Raw genomic sequence first — 12,888 nt, forward strand, 5'->3', positions numbered from 1 at the left:
TGGATACCAGGAATCTAGGATCCAGCTGGCTGTGAGGCTGGCAGATGTATCCCAGACCTGTCAACTCTCAGGAAAGCTGCATTCAGAGTGCTTTTTGGATCACTGGGGGGATACCTGGCCTCACTCTAGACTCACGACCTTGGTGGTTTCAGGATTGAATCCGTGATCAGGAAATGTTCCCAGTGTTGCTGATGTACTCCTCCCATGCCTGAGAGTCCTGGATCCCGTCTCCTGAGGAGAGGAATTGGGCTCAAGTGACTAGAGAGAAGTTTCTTGTCAGAGAAATCTTGTTACCTTGAGGAGAGGAAGCATAACTAGACTGGGATGGATAGGACACTTAGGGAAGGGGAAGCGTTTCATATCCCTGGACCAGGAGGCCAGAATGAGGCAAACTTGCCCCTCTGTCTGGCCTCCTGTGTTGAGGAGGCCTGAGGTGGCAGAAGGAAGATGAGAGAAGAGCGCCCAAGGAAGCTCTGGCCAGCCTCAGGCTGTCTCCTTCCCACCCCGCCAATATAGCACATGTGGAGATAAGGGAGCACCCAGAGCAAGTGCCACCTCTCCCCTCCCAACAGCAGCCAAAAGGGTCATGGCCCTGGCTGCCTTAGCTTGGCCGTTGTATGTCCTGAAGCACAGACACACTGCTTAAAAAGATTCTCCTGGTCATGGTGGCTCACACCTGTAATCGCAGCACTTTGAGAGGCCGAGGTGGGCAGATCACAAGGTCAGGACTTCGAGACCAGCCTGACCAACATGGTGAAGCCCCGCCTCTACTAAAAATACAAAAATTAGCTGGGCGTGGTGGCACGCAGCTGTAATCCCAGCTACTCAGGGAACTGGAGCAGGAGAATCGCTTGAACCTGGAGGCAGACGTTGCAGTGAGCCAAGATTATTGCACCACTGCGCTCCAGCCTGGGCAACAAAGCAAGACTCCATCTCAAAAAAAAAAAAAAAAAAAAAAATGTGATTCTCCTTTGTCTTGCCCCTCAGCTGTCATAAGCAATCAGTGTCCTGTCCCCTTAATAATGTGGTGGTTCTCAAAGTGGAATCCCCAGGCCAGCAGCAGCAGCATCCCCCTTAAAAGAGAAAAGCAAATTCTGGGGTCCCCCTCCACACCTATAAAACAAATTCTGAGGTCAGGGCTTAGCAGCCTCTGTTTTGACAATCCTTCTAGTTGATAGGCTGTAAAGTTTGAGAATCGCTGACTCAGAGGAAATGGCTCTATGGAGAAAATGAGCTAAGGCCGGGTGCAGTGGCTCACGCCTGTAATTCCAGCACTTTGGAAGGCTGAGGCAGGTGTATCACCTGAGGTCAGGAGTTTTAGACCAGCCTGGCCAACATGGTGAAAACCCATCTCTACTAAAAATTTAAAAAAATAGCTGGGCGTGGTGGCACACACCTGTAATCCCAGCTACTCAGGAGGCTGAGGCGGGACAGTCACTTGAACCCGGGAGGCAGAGGTTGCAGTGAGTTGAGAGCTCACTGGGAGACAGAGTGAGACTGTCTCAAGAAAAAAAAAAAAAAAAAAAAGGAAAGAAAATAAATGAGCCATAGGAAAGGCCACAAGACAGCTACTTCCTTCCACAAGCACATGCTGGAGCTCCCTGCCTCTCCTTTTGTTCAGAGCCACACTGCCTCTTAATGGCTTGAGGAGGTCACACCAGCCTCCGTCCTGCCACACCACCTTTGCACTTGCGGGGCTGTGACCAGCAGCACTCAGCAAGGCTGGCTGCTTCTCATGCATGATGTCTGAGCATACGTCTCAGGAGGGGCCCTCACTTAGTACCCTGTACAGTGACAGCCCTTGCCACTCCCATGGTGACTTTTTATTTCCTTTTAGCATTTTCCACTTCCGAATAAGTTCACATCGATTGGTTTATTTATTTATTTTTTTCTTAATTTAGACACAGTGTCTTACTCTGTCACCCACGCTGGAGTGCAGTGACACGCCACTCATACAGCTCACTGCAACCTTGGACTTCTGAGCTCAAGCAGTCCTCCTGACTCAGCCTTCTGAGTATCTGGGATTACAGGTCTGCACCACCACACCTGGCTATTTTTTTTTTTTTTTTCTGAGACAGAGTTTCGCTCTTGTTGCCCAGGCTGGAGTGCAATGGCACAATCTTGGCTCACTGCAACCTCCACCTCCCGGGTTCAAGCGATTCTTCTGCCTCAGCCTCCCGAGTAGCCGGAATTACAGGCGTGCACCACCATGCCCAGCTAATTTTTTGTACTTTCAGTAGAGACGGGGTTTCTCCATGTTGGTCAGACTGGTCTTGAATGCCCGACCTCAGGTGATCAGCCCGCCTCAGCCTCCTAAAATGCTGGGATTACAGGTATAAACTACCGTGCCCAGCCTATACATATATATATGTGTGTGTGTGTGTGTGTGTGTGTGTGTGTGTGTGTGTGTATATATATATATATATATATTTTTTTTTTTTTTTTTTTTTTTTGATGCCCAGCCTGGAGTGCAGTGGTGTGATCTCGGCTCACTGCAATCTCCACCTCCTGGGTTCAAGCGATTTTCCTGCCTCAGCCTCCCGAGTAGCTGGAATTACAGATGCATACCACCACACCCGGCTAGTTTTTGTATTTTTAGTAGATGTGGGGTTTTACCATGTTGGCTAGGCTGGTCTTGAACTCCTGACCTCAGGTGATCTGCCCACTTTGGCCTCCCAAAGTGCTGGGATTATAGGCATGAGCCAACACGCCAGGCCAGACCTGGCTAATTTTTTAAAAACTCCCAAAGCACTGGGCTGACAGGTGTGAGCTATGTGTTTACTTCGTTTGTTTGTTTTGTTACTTCTTATTGTCTGCCTCTCTTCAGAAGCTAATTCCCATTAGAGCAGGTGCTATATTCTTTGCCGCCACCATATCACCAGTGTCTACAACTGCCTGACACAGGGTAGGTAGTCAGATGCTGAAAGAGTGAATAAATGATGTTCCCCGAGGGCAGGCACAGGTTCTCCAAGTGCCTGTTTCAATACTCCTCCCATGCCACCACCCCTAGACCCAAGTTTGACATTCCTTTTCCTGAGTGATCAGGAAGGCACAACCACTGTCCATGGCCTAGTGTGTGATGTCTGTAACTAAGAAAAAGGCTTCATCTTTGCCTCAGCTCTGAGGGGCGGGGCCTCAAAGATAAGGAGGACCCTACCCTTGTGTCGCTGGCCCTTCCTTTTAGCATGTCAGATGAATTTGTAATTTCAACCCCAGCCTTTACCTGCCTTAGCCATAGTTGCTAAGGCAACAATTGGGCCTCAATTTCCTGATGACCAGAGTCCACCAATGGCTGCCATCATCCTGTTATCTCCTGGCCAGCTATTTGTGGCACCATCTCAGCAATGCCCCAGTCTGGCCAATGCAGAGGAAGTCACCAGGGAGGCTCGGAAGAGGAGCCTCAAGTTTTCCAGAAACTATACACAGCACCTGCTGTGTCACACCTCATATGTGCTGTTGTCTTCCTTTGGGTGCCTCTCTTGTCTCCTGGCCTGCTCTTCTGTCATCAAAGCTGGGCTCGAAGCCTTCTCTGGGAAGCCCCTGCGGATGCGTCAGGCACAACGATCCCTTCTGTACAAGCCCGCAGAGCCTTTCCTGTCTCACCGCTCAGTGACTGACCTGCCCTAAGTCCTTTTCTCCTACAATTGCTTCCCGAAGACCAAGGAGGGTCTTGGTCATTTCATCTGGTGTTAAGCAAGGTGTGCCTCGGTCTCCCAGTGAGAGCCCGTGCATAGCAGGTGTTCCAACAGCGGGGCCTCTGGGACATCGACAGAATCCTAATGAGCCAGGGACCGAGACCCATCATCTCGTGGGTGGTCAGGACAGCAGGACTGAGGCCGTGACTCAGCTACAGCAGAGGAAGCCAGACCAGACCCTACTGGGCGTCTCCCCTAACACAGGGTCCCATGTGAGGCTGCAGGGCCCATGCCACCGCCCCCAGTGTCCTTGAGGGCAAGCCGGGTTCCCCTTCCAGAGGCCATGAGTGCTTGTCACAGCAGCATGTTGGGAAATGGAGTCTGAGGGCCATGATCTGTGCTCCCTCCGGGAGTGTGGTCTGGAAGGGACAGAGGAAAGAGGAGCAGAAGCAGCCAGAAACCGAGCAGAAAACCAGGCGCGGCGGCTCCCGCCTGGAATCCCAGCACTTTGGGAGGCCGAGGCAGGCGGATCACCTGAGGTCAGGAGTTTGAGACCAGCCTGGCCAACATGGTGAAACCCGTCTCTACTAAAAATACAAAACATTAGCTGGGCGTTGTGGTGCGCGCCTGTAGTCCCAGCTACTCGGTTGGCTGAGGCAGGAGGATTGCTTGCATCATGGAGGCGGACGTTGCAGTGAGCCGAGATCACGCCACTGCACTCCAGCCTGGGCGACAGAGCGACACTCTGTCTCAAAACAAACAAACAAACGAACGAAACCAAGCAGAAGCAGGTTTCACCCCCTTCGGCTGATCCTGCTTTGTCCAGCAGGCTGAATGAGCTTTGGAGCCATAGTCAGTCACTCTCCACCCTGTTGGAGACCAGAGGCAGCGTCATCCTGCCCAGACTACAAGGCAGCAGCAGAGAGCGTCACACCTCAGCTGGTGCGATTCTGCCCACAGCCCCAGGCTCAGTAGGTGCCAACCCCAATGGCCACTACAGGTTTGCTGGTTTAGCCCTGGGATCCTGCACACACCCACCGGGAGGTAGCTGAGTGTGTCTCGCTCCAGCTGATGCACTTCCACCCCTGGTCCCCGCGGGGCGTCAGGGACAAGTCTCTCCTTCGGTTTGCAGAAGCCAAGTTACTCTGGGGCAGGGGCCAGGATGGTATAAGGGGATAGTGGGCGTCTGTGGTCCGTGCAGATTTCGGCCCTGGGCTGGGTAAAGCAACCTTATGCTGCATCTGTCCCCTGGAGCTGTTCCATCCGGTACTCCTCTCCATAATCCTTTCCTGATGGCACCAGGCTGGGCTTATGGGGCCCCTACAGGACAGTCAATGGGGGCTGGCTCTGGGTCCCCAAAGCATTTTGTGCTCTGATGGGAAGGCTTAAAGGGAAATGAAGGGACTTCTGAAGAGTATGAATCCCGTTATTGGCACTGATAAGTGGGTGCTGGTAGCAACAGCAGGTGGTGTGGGTGGGATTTGCCAAGAGGGCGCGGTAGGAAATAGAATATAAGGAGAAAAATGATTGAAGATCTCAAATGTCCCTTTATTAACCCCCCTGGGGCCTCCCATCTGCCTAGCACAGCTCCCCACCTTCACCACGACCCCCCTCAACCCACACTCTCACCAGTAACAACAGCGGCCATTGCCTGAGCACTTACGCTGTCCCATCCCCAGGTTCAGGTGCTTTACATAATTCTCACCTTTCATCCTCACAACAACTCCATGAAGGAGGTAGTGCCATGATGCCCATTTTACAGATGAAGAAACAGAGGCTGAGAGGGGTCACGTGACTTGTCCAGATCACACAGGCAGTGAGTGGAACAACCAGAATTGGAACTAAGCACACTGACTGTTACCCTCCATGCAGACTGCAGCAGAGGGCAGAGGAGAGAGGCTGAGGAAGAGTTTGAAGCCACAGTAACATGTTGCTTGCCCACATGTTTACCATCTCTCTTGTAGTCTGGGGGTTGACACATCCTCCTGCCTTCCCTCTGTTTTTTTTTTTTTTTGCAAACCTTGGTTTGCAGAGGCTGGAGAACAGCCAAGCCAGAGCTGGGAGCAGCCTCTGACCTGAAGCCCCAGTTGGAGAAGTCATCCAGGACAAAGACCAGTCTTCTGTGAGGTGACTGAGAGTGGGTGTCCCGAGCAGAGGCTGTAGTCGTTTAGGGAGGTTAGGCCACTTGCCCAAGCCCCGTGTGGCCTGAGGCATCAAGCAAAACAGCTGCCCCAGTCGTTAGACACCTAATGTGTGCATGAACCTGTCTCAGGTCCTCTTCCTTGGTCCACGGTGTGAACTCCCTGAGAACGGATTTGGAGATGAGGGAATAGGTCCCTCTCAAGACACAGCTCATGTGTAACCTTCTGGGGTGTAATAGCTTTGACAACGTACACCCCTTGGCCAGCAATGACACCTCTAATGCTCTAATGTTCCCTCTTATGGAAGCTTCTGTTCAGTTAGGCACAGTCTCCTCTTTTTTTTTTTGAGACAGAGTCTTGCTGTGTCGCCAGGCTGGAGTGTAGTGGTGCGATTTTGGCTCACTGCAACCTCCACCTTCCAGGTTCAAGTGATTCTCCTACCTCAGCCTCCTGAGTAGCTGGGACTACAGCCACATGCCACCACGCCCAGCTAATTTTTTGTTTTTTGTAGAGCTGGGGTTTCACCATGTTGGCCAGAATGGTCTCAATCTCTTGACCTCGTGATCCACCTGCCTCGGCCTCCCAAAGTGCTGAGATTACAGGCATGAGCCAGCATGCCCAGCTGGCACAGGTCTAACTCTAGTTATACCATCTCTGTCTCCAACTCCATCATCTCCCTTTTCCCCACCATCACCATCACCTCTGTCTCCATCTCCGCTACTCCTCTCCATCATCTCTCTTTTCTTATGTGCCATTGCTCTCCGCTCTTTCCTCTCTGATGCTGCTATTGTCTCTCTCGTCTTCCTCTAAATTTATATAATAGCAAAATTAGCAATAAGCAGAAAACTGGAAACACTGTAAACGTGGAGCAATTGGAGTTAGGTTCTGATGTGTTTAATATGGGGTTGACTTCAGTTCTGATATATTTATATGATGAAATAATCCTACATTCAACATATTTGAGTACCTGTCTTTGCCAGGCACCACGACTCCAAAGGCAAACAAATACTAAGTAATTATTAAAAGGATGCAGAAAGTTTAGTTCAAAATGGTGAATTAAATTTATACATTTACCTCCTTTTCTCCCTTGCCAAATCCCACTGAAATGACATTCGAGATGTATAGAAATGAACACATCCATAACAGAGCATAGAATGGTAGAGAGGTGGGGGAGGGGGGAGGCTTATACCAGCTACTGCAGTTAAGCTACCTAGTTCTTTATTCCTAAATATGGACAACCAAAGCTCACCAGATATTTGAGATAAACTAGCAGCATAAAAGAGATGGCCCAATATAAATGAGCAGATCAACTGATCCCAGAGGAAATGAGAAAACACAAGACAACTTTGAAAAAGCTAAAGCATGTAAGTAGCTGTATTCCTCATAGTGAATGCCAGGTTTGGTGTGGTGGAGGATGTGAGCAGCTGGAACTCTCCCACACTGCTGGTGGGAATGCAGAATGGTGCAACCACTTTGGAAAACAGTTTGGCAGCTTCTTAAACAAACATACCACATGACCCAGTGAGTCCACTCCACACAAAGACATGTATGCAAATATTTATAGTGGCTTTATTCATATAGCCCCAAGTCGGAAATAGCTGCACCACCATGCTGTTACATAGGCTGAAAGAGGTTTCCTCACTACACAAGGGTCCTCCATCATTAATGCCTCTTTAATAAAAACTCTTCTCAAGGCTGCTTTACTTCCAAAGGAAGCTAGAGTCATTCACTGCAAAGGCCATCAAAAGGCCTCACACTCCATTGCTTAAGGCAACAATTATCCTGATAAGACAGAAAAAGAAGCAGCCACTATTCCTACTTCTGTCCCCCATGGCCAGTTTTTCTCCTCATCATCATTCACTCCTACTTACTCTCCCACTGAAGTTTCCACCTATCAGTCCCTCCCCACTCAAGGCAAATGGTTCTTAGACCAAGGAAATACCTCCTTTCAGCCTCACAGTCTCATTCCATTCTGTCTTCCTTTCATAACGTCTTCCATGTGGGTTACAAGCCACTAGCCAGCCTCGTAGAACCTCTCATTTCCTTTAAGACATTTGCCCTGCATTTCACTCCATCTTTGGCTACCTTCCCCTTGTAAGCCGGACCGGGTGTGAGGAGGGGAGATGATAGAAGGATTACAGTGTTGGGGAGTGGAGGGTGAGGAAGAATTGGGACCTGGCTCAGCCTGGCAAGGAGCAGCCTGGGGAGGAGGGGAGAGGAGGATAGAGGTCAGATAGGTCCATAGAAAAGGAGGATTCAAAGGACTTAGAGCTTGAGGTGGAGACTGAAGGAACAGACAGAAGAGAAAGAAGAAAGATTTGGGACGAGTCACATTGGGAGCAGAGACTAGGGAGGGACTAATGTATAAAAGAATGCCTGGACGTCAGGCACCTCAGACCATTTGCCCATTTTACGACAAAAATTATCTAGATCTTGTAGGATGGAGAAATTGAAAGTGCCGTTTTCTGGCTATTTAGAACCATTATTCAGTTTGTATTGGGGCGAAGCGGTGTTGCAGAAGAAAATAAGATGTTTAGGTTTTAGGCGAGAGTTGAAGAGGTTTTACGTTTTTGAGAACACAGGCTAAGGGAGAAGAAGGGGGAATGGAGGGTGGAAGGCTGCCCACAGTGAAGGAAGCAAGCCCAGAGAAAAGAGAGGGTAGAGACATGGAGGTAGGGGCGGGTACTTGCCACCCATGGAGAGGTGGTACTTGCCACCCGGGGGCGGGGGTGGTGCTTGCCACCAAGGTAAAGGATCAAGGCAGGCATCCCTGTGGTGATCAGACACCTCTAGAATGTGGGTGAATAATCAGGCAGGCATCCCTGCAGTGATTAAACACCAAGGGAAGACTGTCTTCCTGAGTCCGTGACCGGCACCGGCATTTTTGGTTCCTGGATAAAATGTGTCTCTGTCTCTACCGGAAAAGGAAAGGAACTGAAATTAAGGGAAGGGAGAGATTGAAGGGTAGCGCTGAAATTGAAAGGAGAATGAGGTTGAGGGATAATGAGAGAGATTGGAGAAGAGAGTAAAAAGAGGCCGCTTACCCGATTTAAAATTGGTGAGGTGTTTCTTGGGCTGGTCTGAGGACCGGAGGTTGTAGGTGGATTTTTCTCATGGAGGAAAGAGCAGGAGGACAGGGGATTGATCTCCCAAGGGAGGTCCCCCGATATGAGTCACGGCACCAAATGTCACACGCATCCATGTGAAGAGACCACCAACAGGCTTTGTGTGAGCAATAAAGCTTTTTAATCACCTGGGTGCAGGAGGGCTGAGTCTGAAAAAGGAGTCAGCAAAAGGAGATAGGGGTGGGGCAGTTTTATGGGATTTGGGTGGGTAGTGGAAAATTATAGTCAAAGGGGATTGTTCTCTTGCAGGCAGGGGCAGGGATCATGAGGTGCTCAGTGAAGGAGCTTCTGAACCAGGAGAAGGAATTTCACAAGGTAATGTCATCAGTTAAGGCAGGAACTGACCATTTTCACTACTTTTGTGATTCTTCAGTTGCTTCAGGCTATCTGGATGTATACATGCAGGCTTGGGCTCAGAGGCCTGACAGTTACATGACTGTATACATTTGTCATAAGTCATTAGATTTTATATTTACAATTATTGAATTTTAGTTAAGTAAATAATGCCTCAAAGCTGATTTTTTTTTTTGAGACAGAGTCATGCTCTGTCGCCCAGGCTGGAGTATAGTGGTGCGATCTCAGCTGACTGCAACCTCCTCCTTCCAGGTTCAAGCAATTCTCCTGCCTTAGCCTCCCCAGTAGCTGGAATTAGAGGCGTGCAACACCACGCTTGACTAATTTTTGTATTTTTAGTAGAGACAAGGATTTGCCATGTTAGCCAGGGTGGTCTCGAACTCCTGACCTCAAATGATCCACCCACCTTGGCCTCCCAAAGTGTTGGGATTGCAGGTGTGAGCCACTGTGCCCGGCCTAAAGCTGATATTTAAAAAGTGAAAATATGTATCCTTAGAGAAAGTCAAACAGGCAAGCCATTAAAAAGAAAAGCACAGGATGCTACAAAAAAGGCACAGGTTTAGAAGATACCAAGGAAACCAGGAAAATTAAAAAAATAATAATGAAATAAAAAGGCACAGGGAATAAGACAGTATTAGAAATTACTGCCAAAACAGAGTGGCGATTTTCATATCAGACAGGGTCAGACCTCAGAACAAGGGGCAGTACCAGGGACAAAGAGGGCCATTTCCTAAAGATAATGGATAGGGCAATCAGGAGAACTGTAAAATCCTAAATGCACAGGTGCCTAAGAACAGAGCTCCAAAGTACCTGACAAAGGCCAACGAACTACAGAGCTGGACTATGCACATGCAGAGATGAGATTCCAACACCCTCTCAGTAATCGACAGAACTAGTGGATGGAAAACCTGGATTTAGAAGACATGATAGTTAATTTTATGTGTCAACCTGACAGGTCAGTTATTATTCTGGGTGTTTCTGTAAAGGTGTTTGTGGATGAAATTAACATTTGAATCAGTAGACCGAGTGAAGCGGATTGCCCTCCTCAATGTAGGTGGGCCTCATCAATCCCTTGAAGGCCTGAATAGAATGAAAGGGGAGACACTTCCTGACTATCTTGAGTGGGGATGAGAGTCTTTTCCTGCCTTCAGATTTGAACTGCGATATTGGTTCTTCCTGGATCTCCAGCCTGCTGGCCTTTGGATTGAAACTGCACCATCAGCTCTCCTGGGCCTCCAGCTGCTAACTCACCCTGCAGACCTTGTGACCTCCATAATCATGTGAACTGATTTCTTTTCTTTTCTTTCTTTTTTTTTTCTTCTTTTTTTTTTGAGATGGAGTCTCTGTTGCCCAGGCTGGAGTGCAGTGGTGCGATCTCGGCTCACTGCAGCCTCTGCTTCCCAAGTTCAAGCGATTCTCCTGCCTCAGCCTCCCAAGTAGCTGGGATTATAGGAGTGTGCCACCATGTCCAGCTAAATTTTTTGTATTTTTAGTAGAGACAGGGTTTCACCATGTTGGCCATGCTGGTCTCGAACTCCTGACCTCAAATGATCTGCCTGTCTTGGCCTTGTGCTGGGATTACAGGCGTGAGCCACCGTGCCTGGCCATTATGTGAGCTGATTTCTTATTTCTCTCTATATATATATCTGTATCTCTCTCTCTCTCTCTACCTACACATACACCCCCCCGCCCATACACACATACACCATTAGTTTAATCTTTGGAGAACCCTGATTAATACAGAAGACCAGAAGCAGACTATTAAACAACTTGACCTAAGTGACATTTATAGCACACTCCACCCAGCAACAGCGCAGTACACATTCTTTTCAATTGCACGTGGAACATTCACCAAGATAGGTCTCAATACATTTAAAAGGATCAAAATTACGTTAAAACATGATTAACAGAACATTTTGTAGAAGAGCTAGAGGATAAAGTAAAAAAAATTCCTAGAATACAAAGACACTAAAAGAGTATATAAGTGAAAAATTGAGGGAGGATACTGTGCCCGGAAGTACAATGTCTACTAGAAGTTTCAGAAAGAGGAAACAGAGAAGATCAGGGGCTGGGATGCGGGAATGAAGAAGTAAGAGAACCAGTTCCCAGAAGAAAGTATCGAGATTCAAAATCTCATGGTACCAGAGGCGTTTGAACCAGAGCAACTTCATCCTGAGTAGCGGCGGGGTAAAATGAGGCTGAGACCTACTGGAATGCATTGCGAGATGGTGAAGGCATTCTAAGTCACAGGATGAGATAGGAGGTCATCACAAGATACAGGTCCTAAAGACCTTGCCAATAAAACAGGATGCAGTAGAGACTTAGCTGCCCAAACCCACCCAAACCAAGATGTCGATGAGAGTGACCTCAGTCGTCCTCACTGCTACACTCCCACCAGCGCCATGACAGTTCACACATGCTATGGCAACATCAGGAAGTTACTTTAGATGGTCTAAAAAAGGGTGGCATGAATAATCCGCCTCTTGTTTAGCATATAATCAAGAAATAACCATAAAAATGGGTAACCAGCAGCCCTCGGGGCTGCTCTGTCTATGGAGTAGCCTTTCTTTATTCCTTTACTGTGTTCATAAACTTGCTTTCACTTTACTCTATGGACTGGCCCTGTCTCTGCAAAAAAGAAAGAAAAAAAAGCGACAGTAAAATAAAGGCCTTTTAGGCATGCAGAAACTCACTCCCTTTGTACCTGTCCTGAAAAAATGACTGGTATCAGACATGGGAGCCCTGTGAAGGTGTAGCCCTGCAAATTGAAATGGAATCCAAAGAGCAAGGTGTGGAACCCAAGAAGCAGAGAAATTAACCCAGGAATTCAATGAAAAGAAGACCTAAGATAACAGCATTGCGGCAGGTCCCCCAAAACAAGAGGTCAGCAAGGAGAATTCGGCAGTGGATTCCATGCAACAGCTAGCCTGTTACAAAGAAGAAAGACCTCAGTCATATGGTGAAGAAAATGACGTGTTTCTTAAGAAGGAAAAAAAAAAAAAGACAAAAACTCTAGGAAAAAAAGAAATCTAATATGTCTTAAATAAGGTACAACCCCAAATCTGGCATTATTCTAATTAACTAATGTCGTATAAGAGAAAATCCATTTTATATTGTTACTTAGAATATTCCTTTTTGAGTAACACAGGCTGACTGACATAGGATTATGTCTTTAAGTCCATTTCATTAGGTTTACAGTAATGATGTTTATATAACCATAATGTTGTGAACACTTCCTCCCCGCACTCATAAAGAAGGTCTGGGTTTTTTATATTACTAACCTAAAGGCATGTATAAGTGGCTTTGCTTGGCAAAGGATAATTTGGACCCAGAAAGCTTATTCTCAAGGCAGCTTTCAAAAAGTCAAGTGGCAGGGCAGCACTGTTCACATTTTGATGTGCACCTCCCCATCCTCTCCCCCCACCTCCCCATCACGTCCCCTCACCTCCCATCACGTCCCCCCACCTCCCCATCATCTCCCCCCACCTCCGCATCATCTCCCCCACCTCCCCATCATCTCCCCCACCTCCCCATCATCTCCCCCACCTCCCCATCATCTCCCCCACCTCCCCATCATCTCTCCCCACCTCCCCATCATCTCTCCCACCTCCCCATCATCTCCCCCACCTCCCC

Source organism: Theropithecus gelada, chromosome 15, assembly GCF_003255815.1.
Source record: "Theropithecus gelada isolate Dixy chromosome 15, Tgel_1.0, whole genome shotgun sequence".
Classification (NCBI taxonomy): domain Eukaryota; kingdom Metazoa; phylum Chordata; class Mammalia; order Primates; family Cercopithecidae; genus Theropithecus; species Theropithecus gelada.